The sequence below is a fragment of the Euprymna scolopes genome, chromosome 13, assembly GCF_053919585.1.
Source record: "Euprymna scolopes isolate OS-2025 chromosome 13, ASM5391958v1, whole genome shotgun sequence".
Classification (NCBI taxonomy): domain Eukaryota; kingdom Metazoa; phylum Mollusca; class Cephalopoda; order Sepiida; family Sepiolidae; genus Euprymna; species Euprymna scolopes.
In genome coordinates, this window is record NC_136494.1 from 134,926,905 (window position 1) to 134,949,404 (window position 22,500).

At 34.2% G+C, this 22,500-nt stretch overlaps 1 long non-coding RNA gene across 1 annotated transcript in view; it reads left to right on the forward strand.

The window, feature by feature from the left end:
• LOC145292195 (uncharacterized) overlaps positions 1-22,500 on the forward strand; it is a 682,408-nt gene that overhangs the window by 591,213 nt on the left and 68,695 nt on the right. The window contains exon 4 of the long non-coding RNA XR_013869562.1: positions 3,551-3,610. This is a non-coding gene — a long non-coding RNA (uncharacterized LOC145292195). The remainder of the gene's footprint in view (positions 1-3,550; positions 3,611-22,500) is intronic.

The following is a 22,500-nucleotide window of genomic DNA, read 5'->3' on the forward strand; positions in this document are numbered from 1 at the left end:
CAGCACCTTCCACATAAAGAACTCCGGAGATTTACTCAACAATAATAACTTAATATGCATAACAAAACAATACACAGCTTAGATAAAACATCATTATATACTAATGTCCGCATTAAAATGTTTAAATTTATCCCAGAAACACCTAAAAACATCAAACATTAACCTACCTTTTCCTCGTGACACTTTTAAAAATCATTAGACTTATAACTGACATGACTTATTTTCAATTAAATAACAATTTCTACAGGCAAAATTTCGGTCTTACATTGTGTAACCCTCTCAGTGGAGTATTAATCTGTCTTTTCTTAAAATTCCTAGAGTCTGCTCCATTATAATTTAAGATTACCTCCAAATACAAATTAGTTGACAAAGGCTTCCTTTTTAGGGCAATTGCTCTTGACATATCAAAGGCCTTCGACAAGGTATGGCATAAGGGTCTACTTCACAAAATTTCCAGCTACGGTATAACTGGAAATGTTTTCTTAATCATTAAATCATTTCTCTCCGATAGGCTCATAAGAGTAGTGGTAGATGGACAAAAATCGAAGGCCTGCAATATAAATGCTGGAGTCCTTCAGGGGTCAATCCTGGGCCCAACTCTCTTCCTGCTCTACATCAATGAGCTCCCTAAACACATACTTAAATCATTCGTTGACATCTATGCTGATGACACTACAATCTACGGCAACACATCAAAGGCTATAAATGACAAAGTTCTCTCTGATTCTCTCTCCTCTGATCTCGAGCGCGTGGTTCAGTGGGGGAAGATGTGGCTGGTTACCTTTAATTCATCCAAAACCAAACTCCTATCCTTACATCATCAACGCTCTGATCCCCATCTGGCATCAATTGTGATGGATGGCTCTCGTCTGGGTGAGGCCCCGTGTTTTGACAAGCTTCTGGGTTTGACCTTTACTCCTGATCTGAAATGGAAGACGTACATAAATTCTGTTGCCAAGGTCACTGGAAAGATGGTGGGATCCTTCTACCACTCCAGAAGATATCTCACTACTGATGCAATTCTCTATCTATATAAAAGCCAAGTACGTCCAAGGATGGAATACTGCTGCCATATCTGGACAGGAGCTGCTAAAAACAGTCTGTCCTGCCTTGACAGAGTACAAAATAGACTTCGTGGCTTAGTGTGGGATGCCCTTTTCTCTACCCTGCAACCTCTCTCCCACAGAAGAGACGTTGCGAGCCTATCCTTGTTTTATCGTTATTTCCATGGCAGCTGCTCGTCTGAACTCCAATCTCTGGTCCCCCCTCGCCAATCTTTCATGAGAAACACCCGTCTAGCTGAATCCACTGTGAAAAATTTCCCCCAGTCTATATCTGTGCCTAAATCAAAACGCGGTTCCATGAACAAAGCTTCTTTCTTAGAACTGCACGCCTGTGGAGCTCTGTTCCGTCTGCCTGCTTCCCACAGGACTACAACTTGGATGTCTTCAAGTCCAATGTTAACAAATTGCTAATGAACCGCCCCTTAAGTAAACACTTCATCAAATCTCCACACTAACGTAATGTACTTGCAATAACCCTTATCCATGAGTGGCTTCCGGGCCTTGATAAGTGGTGATCACTGTGTAAAAAAAAGTTTAGATACATTGACGCCATATTAATTTTCCTCCTGAAAACACGCACATAGATAACATTACAGACAAATTAGACTCAGTCGAACCCTCCATAAATTTAATCTGTGAAACAGAAAACACTCATTACCTTCTCTAGACATACTTATTATAAAATCCAATAATAAACTATCCTTAAAAGTTCACCGCAAAACTACACACAAAATGAGTACATACATTTCTATTCACACCATAATAACAAAATAAGAACAGGTATGATAATTGGTTTCTTCTTACGTGCATTCAGAATTTGTAGTCCAGATTATCTGGATGAAAAATTTAAATACCTTCCAAACACTTTGAAACCCTTGTAATGCCCCACATTTTTCATATTTAATGCTAAACGAAAAGCCACATAAATAGTTTCCAGGATAAATAAACAAAACTTATATACACCAGAGTTTTCTTTACAAAACAGACATCGTCTTTTACCTACACACACCAATAATACAATAATTTGCAACACACCAAGCAAACTGGGAATTCCAAAAATACAAACTACATCACAAACTATAAGAAAAATATCTACAACAGCGAAACATCTCCAAAACAAACCAGTTTCCAATGCAGGCATATACACTACACTTTGCCAAAATTGCCATCATAGATATGTTGGTGAAACCCAGCCTAAATTAGAAAACATGTCCTATGAACATAAAAGAGATATAAGAAATAGCAATTCTCTAAGTGCATTATTCTCTCGTTCATTGCAGCATAATCACACCTTTTACTTTAAACAAGCAAAAATAGTTAAATTTATTTCAAATAAACCGCGCTGGAGACTTCTTGAACTAGCGCTTATCGCAAATTCAAGCACAATTAAACAACGTGGAGGTTTCTATAATGTAGCGCCTTAATAAGTAAACTTTTATTAAAAGAACATAATTTAATCGTAGACAATGATTAACCCTCTCGCACCATTGAAACACGTCCTATAATAATTAATACATAAAATCTCAATCAATAAATTACATAACAAAAACATTTCAGTTACACACCTATATTTGAAATTTAACAGGCATATTTTTCCCCAGAAAGAATATTAACTGCGTTGATAAATGTTAAAAACATATTAACGACTATATGACGTTATTAAAAGTGTCCCTCTCTTTAACCACGCAAGCTCCGCTTCTTTTTTGAATTCCCAACGTTTTTTCTGCTTCTGAGATAGAACAACGTCACACATGTGATTTTTTTTTTAATATTTGTACTGGTGTTTTTGTTTCTTAATCTCATTCATCCGGAGGAAGTCTCCAAATAAAGACAAAACGTTGATGAACACATATCTCAGTTTGTTCCTTTTTATTTCTCTCTCTCTCTCTCTCTCTCTCTCTCTCTCTCTATATATATATATATATATATATATATATATATATACAATTAAATTATGTTCTTTTAATAAAAGTTTACTCATTAATGGCGCTATATTATAGAAACCTCCATGTTGTTTAATTGTGCTTGAATTTGCGATAAGCGCTAGTTCAAGAAGTCTCCGGCGCGGTTTATTTGAAATAAATTTAACTACTTTTGCTTGTTTAAAGTCAAAGGTGTGATTATGCTGCAATGAATGAGAGAATAATGCAATTAGAGAATTGCTATTTTTTATATATCTTTTATGTTCACTGAGCCTTTTACTCACCTACGCGTGATTTTACCAACCTATCTATGATGGCAATTTTGGCAAAGAATAGGGTATATACCTCCATTGGAATTTGATTTTTTGCAGATGTTTCGTAGTTTTTTAATATCAAATAGAATATATATGGACTCGAAAACTTTCCACTTTCGTACAGTTAACCCATAAGAACAGTGACATTTCGTTACTAAAAGGTTCGCATTTTGTAAATCAGTAAAGTAAATTTTAGTTTTTACCTATCAGTGTAGAAATTGCTATGATTATTTTATTTTCTTTATTTCAGAAATGATTCTCTTCTAACACATGTCGTATTGTATTGGCCTGCACGGCTACATCAACTAAGGTAAGTCTGGTTCGTTTTAACATTTTTTCTAAAATTATTTTCATTATTTTATTTCAATGAAATCTCATTACAACAGATTTATGTTATATCATTTATTTACGTTATATCATATAAACTGCCATAAAGTGGATATTTAAGCTATTGACATGAGCAGATGCAGATAAGGGATTATATTATTTTATTGCTTTTATTAGATAGAAAATCACATGGCTAGAAAAATTAAATTAAGTTTTTACGAACGTCAGGAAACTAAGAGTTGCTGTATATTTGACAATACAGATATACCAGGAGATAAATAGCCACTGAAGAAACTATATAATTCCTGTATTAATAGTTTGTCAATGAATGTCTAAGAAGGGAGTAAATAAGACAGTTTAGCCATTATATCAAACATGTACAATAAACTGAAGTAAACACAAAGCCTTACGTTTAACTTAAGAGAAAAACAATGAAAGACAACGGGTGTAAGCTATTATATTGAGTTATATTGTCGAGTATTGACATAGCAAATCCCGTCCGTCGTTCCACATCCCGCAGAAGTTATGAACAAAACTCCATATGATCCATAAGATCCAAACTGTAAAATTCTTAGTTGATTCATCTTTTCATAATGTTAGATAACTCGGATCTCACGACGAATATTGTAACCTTATTACAGTCTATGTTTGTCAGTCATACGCGTTTCCATAATTGTGAATTTTATCTTGGCAGTTAAAATCCAGAAATTTCACTACTTTAGCTGAAAGCGCTGTAAATAATTTTCCCCACTCTTTATCTCTGCCTAAACCTAAATGTAGAATCCAATGAACAAAGTTCTTTCTTAGAACTACAGGTATGTGGAACTCTCTCCCGTTTGCCTGCTTTCCAGCTGAATACAATTTGGTCGGCCCAAGTCCAATGTAAACAAATTCTTGTTGAACCGTCTCCTTAAGTAATACAAGTTACAAAATTTCCACTACTAAGAATTACTACGATGTTATCCCATTGACTACTGTACACGTATTAACTTTCATCCTCAAGTGGCTTCCGGGCCTTGATAAACATTGACTGTAAAAAAGAAACAACGACAATTAAGATTAGAGATGCTAAAAGATAGATAGTTCACGATTAGAGAAGCTAAAATATGGATACTTTAAGCTGGTTTTAAGCTGTTTTGTTGCTGCGGAGTTTTATTTTACCTTCTCGATTTGAAGCCATTTTTTTAAATTGGCGTGAACACTAGGATACTTCAATTAAAAGCAAAATGTGAACAGGTAAAATTATAGAAGAATAAAAGGCGAATCAAATGTGGCATGGGTTGTTTAAACGGTTACATTCAATTTACTTTAAATTTGCGGTTTTTGAAAAAATGATAAGAGCGGAACTTTATGTAATATCTTTTGGATTTGACCATTAGATAAGTATGCATATAATCATTTCTGTAAATATATTCATATATATGTGTATATGTGTTTCCATATATATATAAACATATATATATATATATATGTGTGTGTGTGTGTGTGTGTGTGTGCGTGTGTGTGTGTGTGTGTTCCATAAATAATTATAAATGCATATATATATACGTGTGTGTGTATGGAAATCTTTTTTCAGCGGAATCGAATACCATAATAGCTATTGTCTATTAATTTAAATATATTTGTGGCTTGCTATACGTAGAACGTTGCAGAGATTGAATTCCCGTGTGAAACAACGTATTCCAGCCAAGATTTGTCATGCAAAATTTGTACCATCTTACGTTTTTGATAATACATATGGTTCGATCATAATGTTAACACCTGATAAACAGCCGTATTTTTGCTTTCCTCTTTAGTTTGGAATTGTACTCCATTCTTAGAAAGTTACACTTATTATTTTATCTGGAAATTTTAGAATCTATTTATATTAAGTCATTTAGACCTTCTTTTTGTAAGCAAAAAGGAAATCTTTTAGAACATAATATGTTTGTTTTATTCTTTCACTGCCTTATTTCTGCTTTATTTGTGTCATCGTCCATATTTCCATTTCATACTATTTTTAATCGAAATTTCGATTTAGCTCCTTTTAGAGATGGGGAAATTGGTGAGCTGACTCTTTTACATTTTTATTTTTTTGAAATTCAATATGGTAAAATTTGGACTCCATCTCTATACTCATCTTTCTGAATATCTTTCTCTTTATATACGTATATATGTATATATCTCTCTTCATAGACGCATATATGCATGCATATATATAGATAGATAGATGATATATAGATAGATATATGATACATACATACATACATACATACATACATGATGATTGCTGCATCTTTCCAGATGATCGCCGTTACATGGAGTTCTCCCAATCTTGTCGCCGATGCCATCTCAAATTACTCTGCACTCCCGCCGCAGATTTGCATATCTTGAAGCAGATGTGACATACAAGTTGAGCAATTTCCATCGAGCGTACTGCCTCTGGAGGTTGAAGGGTATTCCTATGAACAAGTACATGTCTCCTCAAACCAGCAGTAGACTTGAAAACTTTGCTGCATGTTAAACGGATCGTTTGGTTCGAACTAATTGGTGCAAAGTTGACCTGAACAGGAGTTTTGTGAGACTTAAGGTGGTTGACGTAACCAGCTTTTGACAAAATCACTCGTTCACAAGTGTCGCATTTCTCGCTCTGTATGTCATGGTTAAGACCATTAATTAAACCTTTGCGAAGCTTTTGCTTCAGATTGCTGTGGGCCTGCTTTCTTTTCTCTAGAGCATCACAACTTTCATGTACAAGCCTTTGCCACTTCGGCTTTTGCAGACTAAGTTCTTCCCATGTGTCTATGTCGATTTGTAAGAGTTCCTACACCTCTTCCTAGGCTTGTGTTGAGGGCGCTTGCCATTTTCTAGCTCCCCGAAAAAAAATGTATATCTCATATGTATATATCTCTCTTTAGAGGCGCATATATATATATGTATATATATATATATATATATATATATATGCATAGCTAGATAGATAAATACTTACATACATACATACATACATACATACATACATACATACATTTTTATAATCTATATCGTGTGTGAAGAACAACGAGCTTATCATTATTTAAAGGCCATCATCCATCGATTATAACTAATCAACCACGCAGGCATTCAACTGCCGAAACAGAGCTACTATTTTTGACAAAATTTGCGGGGATACTGTGTGGGGAGTTGGGCAGCAAAATGTCTGTTCATATTGCACTTGAGCTTTTGCATGTCAGCGCAGTCAGGGAAGCAGGAAGGGAATTCCAAAGCCTGGCAGTTCAAAAGAAAAAAAAAACTATTAGAGTAGAAGGCTACCCGGCATCTGGGGATCTCTGCGGTGCCGAGGTGAGATTTTATTGCTTGTGGGGTATTTATGTCAATTGGGTACAGGGGCTTGGAGTTTGTCAGAACACTTTCTATTAAAGTCTAATGTAAATAAGTTCTTGATGAGCCATTCCATAGAAGTTATCAAATTTACCGAATTTTCATTACTAATGATTACTATATTGTCCAATTTCTACTGTGCACTCTTTAACCCTTATCCTTGAGTGGCCTCTTGGCCTTGATAATGTGGTGATGCCTGTGTAAAAAAAACTATAGTCATACGCATATAGTGCATACACACAAAGTACTTATAGGTATATTAATCGATCTATGAATTTGTCTCTCTCTCTCTCTCTCTCTCTCTCTCTCTATATATATATATATATATATATATATATATATATATATATACATATATACATATATATGCAACAGTGTCTATGGAACTGTACAAACACACACACACACACACACACACATATATATATATATATTATATTATATTATGTATTATTATAGTATAATAATGTAAGCCCTTTTAAGAACTTGGTTCTTAATGTTGAACACTATAAAGTTGAAGTAAAGTTGGTCACTTAAGTTCGCATGTGCAGATCGTGATATAATAACTATTAGATCACTGTGAATAGATGTTATGACATTTAAAATTAAATGTTTAAATTTCAACGATATTTCTCGTGTTGAGGTTGGCCGTGAGGTTAGTTCCTTGTAAATGGAGTCAGAGATGGCTTCGTAGCTGGGTCGACATTTCTGACCCGCAGAAATCGTGTCACCCTGCACGGATGATTCCTGAAAGGGTGAAACACTAGTGTCTGTAGGTATTCAAAAATATTAATATATATATATATATATATATATATATATATATATATATATATATATATATATATACTGTGTGTGCAAAATCAAGACTTCAGGACAAGGTCTTGATGGCAACAAACAGTGTATTTCATTTTATGTTACAATTGTTTCAATGTCCAGTTCGAAAATTTCAAGCATTATATCATTTGAAAATGTTCAGAAACCAGCGTTCCCTCAGACTTCATGAATAAACACACTTTTGGCAATGTAGCATTTTTTTAATAGAAAGAAAAAAGAGGGGGATGCCTAACGGGGAAAACATGCGAGAAACATTTACCTTGGTTGTGGTTACGGAAAGGGGGGGTTCCGAACCACATCCAAGGTAAATGCTCCCCGCATGCTTTTCCTGTAAGGGATTCCCCCTTCTTTTTTCCTTCTATTCAAAAAATGCTACATTGACAAAAGTGTGTTTATTCATGAAGTCTGAAGAAATGTTGGTTTCTGAAAATTTTTAAACGATATAATGCTTGAAATTGTCGAACTGGACATTGAAACAATTGTAACATTGAGTGTTATGATATTGCAATTATCTAAAAGTTTTAATTTATCAAGAATTACTGGTTGTTTACATCAGATTTACTACAAGGTGGAATGATAAAAGTGTCGTCCTAAAGAAAACGACAACAGCTTCATTTTAAAACTTTTATTGAAAAACATCACTCACATAACTTGATTATGTAGTAGAGCTGACATCTATCTTATGTAGCCGCCTTCAGCATGAATCACCACCTCGATACAGATCCGGAACTGGGGGCATACCTTTTCCAAAAGCTCGACGAATATTCAGCAGATGGCGGCGACCAGGCTGGCTTTAGTGTCGTTGAAGGTCATGTTGGTGATGTTGCCGACATATAACCAAACGAAGTAGTCCAGTGGTGGAAGAAGGATGCCTTAAGTTAGAGAAGGGTACAATGTCGTAGTAGTCTTTCTGAAGCAAAGCCTGAGTCGTTTTGGACTTGTGAGCCGACGCCGAGTCCTGTTGCCACACCTATGGTCTGCCAGCGACCAGGTGATTGCACCATGGAATCACCACATTCTTCAGCACATTAAGGTACACCTTGGTGTTGACTATCAAGCTGACTTCGAATATATGAGGTGGCATGATGTGGCTCTCACTTGAAACCACATTAAAGATCATAGCCGGAAACGTTGTGGAACATTTTGGGGGTGCTGGCAATGGTTCTGTTGTCAAAACTTGGATCGGCAAATAGCATCAGATGTTCAGCGATGCGTTCTCGATCTCGCTTGTTGAACACTGTGTCACTTTTAGATATGGAAGAAGGCTCCTATCGATCTCGGGATATGTACGCAACTGGCCAACTAGTAGATGCTCTGTAACAAAAAAAGAAACCGGTTTTTATCAAATGGAAATTAAATCATGTCGTCTTTTCTGGGGGTGACAATTTTAGTGTTCTCTTCTGTATATGAATAACTTAATATCAGGTTTTTATCTCAACGTTTCGTTCTATGTAAACGCAGATAATCTTTGGTTTCTCTTTCGCCAAAATAAGATATTTTTTTATACTGAATTATGGAATTTATACACTGAATTTAACACACGACATCTGTAAAATGTCTGGAGCTAAATTAGCAAACGTTTTGAGAATAGCAACCGATATTACGGTAATAGTTATAATAAATCAAAATAATACTAATTAAATGAATATTTAACATTTTGATCTTTTATTAAATGCACTCCGATTACAAACAAGTAAACGAATGTAACAGATTCATGATGAAATATATGACTGATAAATATTAGTTCAATAAAAACACACAGTGAAAAACCAGGAGGAGTTTAATATCTCGAAGCGAACAGAAAATCTTTCTTCTCTGTTTTTATTATTTCATCTTGGCGTAAAAATGGCCGGCTTTTTGATGATAATTGTGTTCTTGTTAAGCGTTACCAATATTCACACATTTATTTAACATGCATTTCTTTGTAATCGCGAAGACGTGGTTTCCGTTAAATTATGAAAAGGAAAAAAGAAATTACATCCGGCTATTTCCAAAACCAGATTTCAGTTTCAAATAGATATGTGTGATTTTTTTTAAATTATATAAACAAAAATAAAAAACGTTATATTGAGTCTTACGATATTTCGAAACTACGCTTCAAAAATATAAAATATATAATATATGCATCCAAATAATCTCATTTTTGAAATTTATAAGAAAATGATACTTTGTAGTTTATATTATTTATGAAATCTAGTAATTGCATTTGATTTATTAGTTATTATTTCCGTTCTGCTCAGCTTTTTACTTTTATTTTTTTCTGTTTTGCCATACCGCTTTAATCTCCTTGTACCACGCAGATTAGAATATTAGTTGAACCATTATGTGAAACTATGTCTTCAAAACAATGTCACACAATTAATTAGCAATTACAATATATTTACTGATATCACAAGCAAATAAGAGAGCAACGTTTTAAAAAAAAACTGTATATTTCTGTTTTCCACGTTTACAAATAAAGTGTTTTCGTATCTCTTTAATGATTCTGTAAGAAGACGTTTATAAATAAATGCGAAATAATGATGGCAAAAAAGTGTCGTTTATTATGTGGTGAAACACGTGCTCTTGATTGTCGTGTTCTGGCTTTCTTTTCATGCGTGTCTTGATTTATTATCGTTATGAATATGATTTACACTAAACGTTATTCAAAATGTCTCATGAAACAGCAAATTTATGACAACCTACCTACTGTTAATCATTCATGAATTAATTTATAAAAAATTGCCAAACATTATTTATCATTAAGCTCTTCTTTATCTCCCTGTTTCTATCAACACAATTTGCCTCTTCCATGATATTCTAAATGTCTATGAACCTAATATGACGTAGGTTTGTTCAATATTTTATTTTTAGATTCCTCTATACCGTCTGCGTTGAAAATTTTCTTGGGATTCTTGCAAAGAAATGTTTTTTCTTCTGAAATAGAAAGTGCGTCTTTCTATCTATCTGATCGGGCTCGTCGCCCGGACCAATGTGATCGCTCTCACTCCCCAGATTCCCCTGCCTTCCATCAACTGCCTCAAATATACAGGATCACATTTGGGGTCATATGAAATTTACTGGGTGTACGTGGATCTAGGTCGTGCACCCGTACAGTGGAGTCCACGGCAATACATTTCGTACTAGTTATTGCTTGCTCTTCTGGCAGTGACCGGCAAATCGTAGATGTTGCTCCCTGATAGTAGCAGATATGGTAGGTAGGTTGTCATAAATTTGCTTTTTCATGAGATATTCTTGCCAAGATATATTTTAACACTGGATAAGCATTAGATAAACTGCGGTCAGTATGAGCTTGAAGGCTAACTAATAAACTGAAAAGGTAGTTCTTCAGAGCAGTGGTGTAATCTGTTTTTGTTTACAGTCGTACAAACTGGACACTCACCAGAAGATGTGAAGGAAAGCTAGACGGCACATACACCAGTATTCTACGACCAGTGCTAAATATATCTTGACAAGATCATCCCACGAAGCAATGACGTAAAAATATTTACTATCTTATAATGCTATTTAATACAGATAGTAAATGTGTTTTCTTATTCATTCATTCAAAACACGATGACATAATCGTATTAATACAGTTTACTCTAAATATGAAAAGAGCAGACGACTTCGATTTTTTTTAACTAAATTTTATTAAAATAGTTTTATAGAAGAAAGTTTTCCCTAAATGTTATCGGAATATATGTGTAATGTATAATTTATAATGATAAAGTGTTTGTACTTTTACTAAACAGTAAATTTATCAACGAGAATTCATATATTTCATTAAAAGTTTTATTTCAATGAACTAAACAAGTATGCAATTTCTATGGATTTCCTTTGTAGAAAAACCGGAGGGGTGCCAATCCCCCGTATATCATCAGAACACAAATTACACTTATTTTAATTAATTTCAAACAATTTGCTAATGCCTAAAATCTAATATACGATTTTATAATTTCAAAATTGATAGTACTTTCGCAGATTTTATGAACTTTCTATTCAGGCTCTTTCTTTTTATTCTCAACGCAGTGACATTGTTAAGTAATGGATGGCTGGGACCATCCGATACATAACTGAAAAAAAAAATTTAAATAATAAAAGATTTGAAAGGTGGCCATCGAATATCGATTGTCCACCGGTCGAGCGGCAAAAATAATTACGTCGTAAACAGAGAAATCGGACGACGATGTTTTTGTTTACAAAAGTGAAGGTTGTGGGGGTGCATTTTTGGCTGAAACGTGACATTCCTTGCACTGTAATGTAAGATCGGAATGTCATATGAAGCTGGCACGAGGTTGGCAACGCACGTGTATAAACAAATTCAATAGTCGGTCAGCTGAAGAGAAATGGGTTACGGTGTCTCTGGGTCAGATGCAGCAATGCATGTGTCAACGAAAACTGAGAAACGTGACCAGGAAATGCGTGATCCATTATCGATAACAGAGTTGATCGACCAGTGGCATGGAAAATTACCGAGCAAAAACTCATGCCAATATAAAGAGGTGATTTTTGGAGTCCAGCAGAAGGAGAGAGAGAGAGAGAAAGAGAGAAAGGAAAGAAAGGAGCGGAGACGTGCGTTGTCGAGAGCATAACGTCTTTCCCCCCTCTCCATCACTGAAACAGAAAAGTAAGCCGCACCGTTAAATTGTGAACTGTTAAAAATCTCTATGTACAGAATGAGAAAAATATTTCTAAAACAAAATATATTTTTATACAAAAAGCCATCGTGTCTTACGTCTTAATTGGAGTGCTCAGTTACGTCTGATTTTTGTGTGCATGTTAATTTTCTTTCAGTCGGCAACGTTGTTATGACAAGCGGTTGACAGCTGACGGCAAGTAAGAGAAAAAATGCACGGTCAAGGGGGAAATAACTCTGCTGTCTTGGCTGTTACCATGACACCCAAAGTCCTAAACAAACTAGACGATCAATAAATGTCGGCTGCTAGGTTTTATTGCAGCGGAGAACTTACTAACTACGACCGTTTCCAACCTGGGGTCCTTGCGCAACGTAACAACATTTCTGAAAGTTCAAAATCGCCAGCATTTTGTTGTCATATTTTTCCTTTAGTAGGTATTTAAACGTGAACAAATTGTAGGCGTTTCCCACTTTTCTTAAATATCTGTTGTTTTTAATGAGGACATTTCAAATTCAGCACAAAATAAAACTTTCAATAATACTTGTATTAAAACTGTATCTTATTTAGTTATCCCTTAACTTAACATAAAATAGGCCTTGTTGCTTTTTAATGTGAAGACGTACACTTCCACCCACAAGAAGAATCCTAAATTGCGAATAAACATGCTTAAAAGCCCTCGGTATAGAATGATATTTTCTTCTTTTTTTCTTTTTTTTTTTAGAATGACGACAGGCTGAATTCTGCTCAAAGGCAGGGAATTCCATACACATAAAATTGAGATGCGTCCGACTTATTTGCGTGTTTACGATGAAAATCATATTTCAAAATAAAACATGGTAGCCCAGTGAAAATGATGCTTTAAACTGAACTGACACACAAACGAAATCCTATATCAAGATTAAACGTGGAAGATAAACATAATATACAATATACAGATTAACGGAAATGCTGTTTAACTCTTAGGAGTGGAAGAACAACAAACCTGCTGTTCAAATATACGCCTTACAGACCAACGAAAACATTATTTCAAACATAAGCCTACACATTAACGTTAAGTCGATTTCAAACAACGCGTGAAGTCAACAAAATACTATTTTAAATTTAAGCTTGACAGACCAGCGAAAATACTATATTGACAATATCAGCGAAAATGATATTTCAAGAATTTTAGACAAACAAAAGTCAAATTGCAAACTTTAATTTATAGACTGACAGCAAATATTGTAGAATGAAGCCTTGCAGAAAAAAAACAATTTCAAACTCAAGCGTGAAAGGTCAAATAACGGACCCAGCGTATATTAGAAGTTTACATGAATCTATGGTCATATTCGGCCACTAAATCTAATCGTTTCAAACTCCCGCGTGACAGAAAGACAAACAGATTCAAAGGTGTACATTAAAAACTTATAACTTTTATTTCAAACATGTATATATTTATTAAAACCTCAGCTAATTTGAACTTAAAACATCTTAGGATTGCAATATTCATATTTAATAAAAGATTGCAGGATCAAAGATTTTAATATTAAACTAACATTATAAAGGTGTGTCCATTTTTTTATGCTAAACTTGTTTATATAAACTAGCGATGCCTGTGAAAATAATTGTGTATTTTGTTTCAATAATTGTATATAATTAAAGATATATTTATATAATTAAAAGACATTTAACATACTCTGTTTATTATTATTTTTTAAATACACTATGACAGACGTACGTACGTTAAAGGTACTCAAATTATTAAATGTTTCACAACCATTCTAACGTTACAATTTTTAGAAGATATTTTCTATGCGAAATCCTGTCAAAGAAGCCATTACTACTTGATAATAAGGTTTCATTAAGAAAATAAACATAACGTTCGATCCATAAGCGACAGCATTTTATATATTTTTTACATTGTGTCTACGGTGGTCGGGAGATCCTATTTATTAAAAAAGACGGTTGGGAGGTGATAACATACAACGAATATTACATTAGCGTATCTATATAGTAATAATTTAATGTTCGTAGTACGTCATCACATTCTATCCTCGTTTTTAATATGTAGAACGTCCCAATCGAATAACTTATAATCTGGAAACCGTAACACACGTACGTTTAAGGTACTACGGTATTAATATATAGATACAGTTTTTATAGAAATAATGCTCTCTCTATATATATGAATGAGGATATGCTTCTATGTGAGTGTGTAAGTCTTAGCCAGAGTCTAAATATTTGTCGCAGCAGAAGAATTAGATCTGCTATAAAAATGTATTATTCATTAGAGATTGAGTTATTCAAACAAAATCTTACGAATCAAATATTCTTGCATGCGAAACCAAAGTATCGGAATTAACGGAAAAATAAATTATGCATGCCTTTTGTATGTCATTATTCTAGCGTGAACAAACGTAATCTTATATACTGTCGATTCGCTCAAAAACAAATAACCCCAAAATATGTTTTAATATGAAACTAATAAGAGTTATAGCTTTGGTTTATTTTATATTATATTAGTGTTGCAGGTTCTGGTCATCACGGCGATCAGCCACACAACGTAGAAAGCTGACCCAGAAAACATTACGGCTATAACAAAGAAGAGAGGATAAACAGTTTAAAATTGATGTCGCAATAATGCATTAAATAAGACAACATAATATAAGCGAGCTTTATTCGAGGAATACACTTGATGATGGTTTAGGCAGCAGTACAGCTAAGGTGACATAAATGGCGTATCTGAAACCTGGATAGCGAAAAAGGCTTGATAATGAGAAGGCAAATTCTAAAACATCGAAAACCTGGAATGAAATCACACGGAGTTTAATGCATACATTCCTAAGATGTAATGCGATGCTTTAGGTAAGTTTGCTTCGTGTGGGACGTGGCCAAGAGACGGATCAACAGGAAGAAGAAAATTTTAGACATTCATAAGAATTATAAAAAGATTAGGACCTGAGCCGCCTCAATAAGAATTAGCAGCTGCGGCCCAGCAGGCGCCGTGATTATTTGGTAGATAAGCAACCTAATAAAATAGTACATTTCGTGGCGCAAACAACAGCAAAGAGTGAAGATGTTATAGCATTGTAGTTTGTGAAATTTGCCCAGAAGAGAGTAGTTTTATCGCATTTATTATGTAAGTTGGCAGTTACTATGAAAAGGGCAGTTACGTTCGCGTTGCCGCTGCGTTCTTTTGCTTTGGGGCTCGACAACTGGTTATAGTGAAACGGAATCAAAGGGGAGTCTCTTGAACCTTTTACTGGATCGTCGATATGAAATAAAACTACTGAATATATTCCTGTGAAGAGATATTACGTTTAATAATCTCGACTAAATAAAAATGATTAATGAGTAGAATGTCAGCCTAATATATTTACACCATTAACTAGTATGGCGTTTTAGTTAGAGAAAGAACCACGTGTAGGAATTGGCAACTCTCGAAAATTAACCAATATTCTATTGATATTTGTTTTCAAAATAGTCAGCAGTAGTCAGGTATTTTTCCGGTTATTTGAAAAGCGGGGCATTCTTCACGCTTAGAAGATGCGTTTGAATTTGCAACATTTGTAAACATAGGAACTATCTTCAGGCATATCACAAATGTTTAAACAACTTACGTTTCCAAAACTCTCTTAATAAACATATCTTCCAATTGTTTCACTTTTATCAGTGTGCATCAAAATATTTTTTCTTTCGCCATTAATGTATACTCCATTTGGTAGATGTTGTTCATTTTTTTGTTTCATTTTTATTCACAGAGTACTTGGTATATAGACACTTGAGTATCGTCAGTTTTATATCAAAGTCGCTGGTCTCGTTGCGTCTAAATGTCTGTGTAATTACTTAGTAAAGAAAACAGAGGCGTGAAGATTCAATAGCCAGGCAATACGATAAAATGAGCTCTTAGGGTTGAAAATCCTTCCGCATTTGAGACCTCTATGCATCAGACGTGTGATTTTTCTTTCCACCGGGTAGGTCGTGTGTATATACGTCGAGGGAAAACAAGAGCAGCGAGTTCAGCAGAGCATATTCGGCGGAAGTAATTATAAAACTAGCCAAGGGATGTGACATTGCAGATAAAGGACAGGACTTAGAGATGATAATGCTGAATCTATAAGACTAGAGATTATGTTATAGCCTGTCCATAAAAAGGAGAGGCTAGTGGCTAAGAATGAGCCAAAGATGTAGCTACAATATTTCCATAGACAGGTGAATATAGCTTTATAGTTATGCAGGCTACTAACAGGTGAGGGAAGTTATCCAGCCCGCTAGATTTTAAACTTTGGAAGAGTACTATTAGCGATAAGAATCTGTATTTTGTTAATTATTCCAGTATAAACTATTTGCATTTTATTTTAATCAGAATTAAGTTATATTGGCAAAAGTGAATGTGTTTTAAGTTTATATATATCTCAAAATATGCATTTTCTTATTTCAAAAGAACGAAACAACCATTCACGAATGCGCAAGAAACAAAAAGCGTCGAAACAAATATTTTTATCTGACCTCCTACAAACAAAACGACATTTCTACATGAAATAATTGACGAGCTTTTTCTAATTTTTTTATATTATGTGTCAGAGAGATCGCTCTTTTAATGATACCACGTTTTTGCCGGTTCGATGTGAATGGCAAAAGTTTTTAGTGGACATAAAAACACACAAATAAACAAACGGCTCAGATTTGTATAATAGACTACCCTGGGTGACTGGCGTTGCCCGGGGGTTGTGAGGTGTGTAGCGATGATTTCAGTAAGGTCTAGTCAATCAAAAATAGAGGATGACTTTCGAAAATACCGAGAAAGAAAGCGACCCCCTCGCTGGAGGAAAGTGCACAGTTAAGTGTGAAGGAATTAATGGTTTAAGCTAATTATTCGATATTTGTCGTCCGATGGGTTGGGCTTCAAAACGATAACGATCTCGTGAAAATTCCTTGCCACTGTCGAAAGTTTAAGGCAGACATAGATACATACATAAATTTGAACTGAGGAGTGAGATTTATATTATAGACTAGCCTGGGTGCCCGGTGTTTGGAGGTGTGTGTTGAGCCAAAAAAAAGTGGTAGAAGCTAGGCAGTCTCGAACCCGTACCGTGGCGGAGAAAAATAACTTTATAAAAAAAAAACGAGACGTCTTTGGCGTTGCGTCCATCGCCAAACCGGAAATGGCGAAGGTTTAAATTAAGGGAAGTCAATCGAAAAGAGGGGACGGCTTTCGAATATATTGAGGAAAAAACGACGTCTTCCTGTAGAAAAGTGCCCAGTTGAGGGTGAAGAAATGATTGTTTTTGGCCAATTATTCGATATTCGTTGTCCGAAGGGTCGAGCTTCAAAACGATGCCGATATAGTTAGATAGATAGATAGATAGATAGATACAGAGAAAATTATTTTATGCTATACATTTCTTATTAAATTCTACGCACTTATGCAGAATGTAGAAACTATGCATGCATAGAATTCACCGTAATAGTGAAATAAAATAGTTGACTTTCATGTAGTCGCTTCCATAACCAGTGACTGAGTATGTAAGTTCGTTTTAATAATTTTTAATAGAAAAATAAACGTGTAATGTAAAAGCGAGAAAAAACAAAAATTTATAGATATACAGATAAACATGTTTATCTCTTTCATTTTCTCTCAGTCGAAGTTCTCATAAATCTAGATGCTTGGTCGTTATGACACACTTGTCCCACCATACCTCTACATTGCCATCCTCACTTGTTCTCACTTCAGATATGTCATCATATATTGAGAGGTATGTAAGAATGTTGGAATAAGTTGTGCTGGAAAGTGGTTTGAGGAGGTCCTCAAACCACTTTCCAGCACACTTCATTCCAACCTTCTTACAGATCTCCCAATATATCTGGAGACCCATACGATCGTGTCTTTTGCGGTACTCTCTTTGGCCGAATCCGCTACACCCTGCTGCAAGGAGCGCAATTGACTCTGAGGTCTTGCCACAAATCCGGCATTCTGCAGCAACTTCCTCCCCTAGAATAACTTTTTAGAACAGTCGTGTTCCTAATGCTTGCTCTTGTGCTGCACAGACAAAAACTTCAGTACTCTTAGCCAGATATCCAGCTCTAAGCCATTGCCATGATCTTTTATCACTTCTATTATCTCCTGGAAGAACTTTCCGTGCATTTTCTTCCTAGCCAGTTCTTCTGCCCTTTCTCTATCCATACGTTTCACGTACCCAGCCTTGATCTCACATACTTCCACTTCATTGGCCACGTCCTTGACCATCCACTCCTCACTTTTAATCGCATGCTCCTTCAACGAGATCTCCTTAGTTCTAACACAACTTTTACACTTTTCAATCATTTCCCACAAACTTTCCTCTTTTTATACAGCCTCGCTACGCTACTTTCTATGTGGAATATACCAAACATTGCTAAAACTTTTCTTGTTTTGATATCTATGGCATGGAACTCCATGTCATGCGATTCTAAAAAGTGAATTTTCCGAATTTTAATCAGACGTGTAAATATGACATTTTTGTAATATTAAAATTCTGGTATATTGAATAAAGTAGTTCAAAAGCAAACCAGTTTTTATTATATGCAATCAAAAGTGGGTTTACGGGGCATTTTTAATTAATAATAAATGACTTTTCCAGTGCATTTTTCTAATGTTAAAACTTTGTAAATAAATGGTATGAAGTAGTTGTAAAACAAATCATTTTTCTTACATTTTTTATGAAACGTTTTTCTTACAATTAATCAGTAATTACTTTTGCAGGGCATTTTTGTAATTAATCACAAGTCAATTTTTCTAGCGCATTCATCAATAAGCCTAATATCAGATTCTTTCTTGTTATTAATATTTTGTTAATGTTAAATGTTTTGTGTTGTATTAGTGCCCACAATCCTCGTATGCAAAATATGAATGGATCCTTAGTAAAATGGAATTATCTCTCTTCGGCCAGCGACGAATTATCTAAAAGCGCCTCAATAATAATTAGTTTAAAAAATGTATTTTTCTTTGTTTTGTTTTAATATCCATATGTCTTTAAAAGTGAAAATGTGTGTGTGTGCCTGTCTGTGTGTGTACATTACCCTACCAAATAACTCTATCGATTTTCGGTCCACAGACTCAAAATTTGACATAAAGGGTATTGAGATTTGGGAAAACCTTTTTAAATCGGTTTTCGGTCAGAAATTTGCCTATTAAGAGGTCAAAAGTGAACGATTTGACCTTTGAGAACAATGTACTAAACTCCTCGGCCAATTTTAGGTCTAAACACTTGAAATTTTAAATGTAGGTTACGTGGACATGGATCTAACATTATAATTCGATTTGAGCCCAAAACAATAAATGTTAAAGGGTCATAATTCGGGTTAAAGTTATAAAAAAATTACCTCTGTGGTCTCTACCAAATTACTCGGATAGATTTGGTTGAACTTTTACATAAAGTGTATTCAGACATAGGGCAAGCTTTTCCATCGATTTTTTACTGAAGATTTGGTTTCCAAGGGGTTAAAGTTCAAAAGCTTTTACCTTTGCGGATCTCTACCAAACTATTCAGCCATTTTTGGTCTAAACATTTGAAATTTTACATATAGGGTATTCAAACACGCAGCAAGCTTTTTAATCAGTTTCTGGGCGAAAATTTGGCTCGCAAGGGATCAAAGTTTACAGAGTTGAACTTTGCAGACTCTACCAAACTCTTCCACCAATTCTGACTCGAAATACTTGAAATTTTAGATGTAGACCTCTTGGACAGCGAATTACCGTATATTAATATTAAAATATAAATAATAATAATAATAATAATAATAATACTAATAATACTAATAATAAAATAATAATAATAATAAATATAATAATAATAACGTGTGTACCATTTATATTTCATTATATTTGAACATCCTAAGTTTTCTATTTAGTTATCAACATTTTTCTAATCCCTATTTGAATGCTGTTTCTTTAACTAAGGTTTTATTAAGAGCAGCATATTTTAATAATTGATTCACATTAGTGGGTGTGAATTTTGTAACTTCATTGCGATTTCAGTTGTGTGCCAATGTTGCGTGACTCATACGGTTGATATTCGTGAGACAAACATAAAACTTAACGCAGCCAACGTTATAGTTTCCAAAAGGTCTATCAGCATAATATCCAAACTTGATTTTCGTATGAGAAACAATACATTTAAAATAAGAAGAGATAAACTTGGGTTAATGGCGACACTCGGTTTGAAATTAAGAGCAACCAAGTTTTACGCGAGAAACTTTCCGTCAGCAACCATTATAAATAAAGACGGACTTATCGACAGGACAGTAATCACATCTAATTGCTTAACTGGTAATCGCACCCAATCTACATCGGCCCGAAACCAAACTGATAGTTTAATTCGTTTTGTCTACTTTAAGGTGATTTATTTAGCGTGCTTATAATTTTTGTCATTATCTTTCTTCTCTTCTGTTTTTTTTTTTGTTTCTCCATAGTCCTTCTTGGTATATGTCTCTTATAATGTTTTTTATATTTTTATATCTTCCTCCTTTCTAGCCAGCATCTTTTACCGTTTTTTCTTCTTTTATCTGTTTATTGATTTGCTTTTCTTTATTATTTTTTCTTCAATTTATTGTCCATCTTTATCTTCTAATTATATTGAGATTTTTTTTCTTATTCTTCTGGGTTTTTTTTTTTTACTTAATTTTTTATCTTATTTTTTTTATTTCTTTTCTTTTTATCATTCTTCCTATTTCTTCCCACCCTACTTTTTCTTTTTTTCTCTTATTCTTTTTTTCTCTTATTCTTTTTTTCTCTTGTTTTCTTTTTTTCTCTTATTCTCTTTTTTTCTCTTATTCTCTTTTTCTCTTTTTCCCCCTTTCTTCTCTTATTCTCTTTTTTCTCTTATTCTTTTTTTCTCTTGTTTTCTTTTTTTCTCTTATTCTCTTTTTCTCTTTTTCCCCCTTTCTTCTCTTATTCTTTTTTTCTCTTATTCTTTTTTTCTCTTGTTTTCTTTTTTTCTCTTATTCTCTTTTTTTCTCTTATTCTCTTTTTTTCTCTTATTCTCTTTTTTTCTCTTATTCTCTTTTTCTCTTTTTCCCCCTTTCTTCTCTTATTCTCTTTTTTCTCTTATTCTCTTTTTCTCTTATTCTCTTTTTTTCTCTTATTCTCTTTTTCTCTTTTTCCCCCTTTCTTCTCTTATTCTCTTTTTTCTCTTACTTTCATTCCACCTCACCAATTTTCTCCAACATCCTCCTTAAATCTTTTCGGTTATTTTAATTTGAATTGCTAACATTTTTCCTCCAGTCCTTTTCTTAACTTTCTACTTTGAACCTTTACCTTTCCTTTGTTATAATTGTCTAAATTACGCTTACTTAAAATCCAATATAATCGTTCAGGTCGTTAAATCTTTAAATTTCTAAATAAAATCTAAACCTAAGACAAATATTTTTATTTTCAAAGTTTTATTTCGAACCGTGTTCGTTTTAGCTAAAATATCTTCCGGGCCCCCATTCTATCCGGTGCCGTCGAAACAAATCGTGCGATTTTACCATAACATACAAATGTAGTTTCATTTGGAAATACTTATACCAGCCAGGAAGATATGTACTGATGATATTAAATAAACCCGAGTCGCTTTTCGTTCTGTTTTAGCAAAACGTATTTTTTATCATTACTTTAAAAACAGTGCTTATTTCTTGTTTTTTTCTTATTGTACATTTCGCTTGCCATACGATTAACACTATCCCGTCGTCTTGACACCATCGTTAAAGACTCTTGTCGCCACTGTGGGGCTACACGTCTATCTCATCCGGTTGGGGTTTTTCTTTTTCCTTGCCACGTGGCGCATTTTTTCTTTTTTTTTCTTTTTGCTCTTTCTTATGCAAGCCCGTGCACGCTTGTAAATTGGCATACGTTTTTAAATTGGCTTTTGCTGCTGGTAATACTTTCGTTAGTCATCCATCCTTCTTCAGTTTCTGTAATCTTCACACGTGCTCATATGCGCTCTGTTCTACAGTCACTTTGGTTAAACAGCATTTGATTCTGATTATTTCGTATTGCTTGACCGTGCGATTTTACCATGACATACATATTTGGATGAAGTTTTATTTGGAAATACTT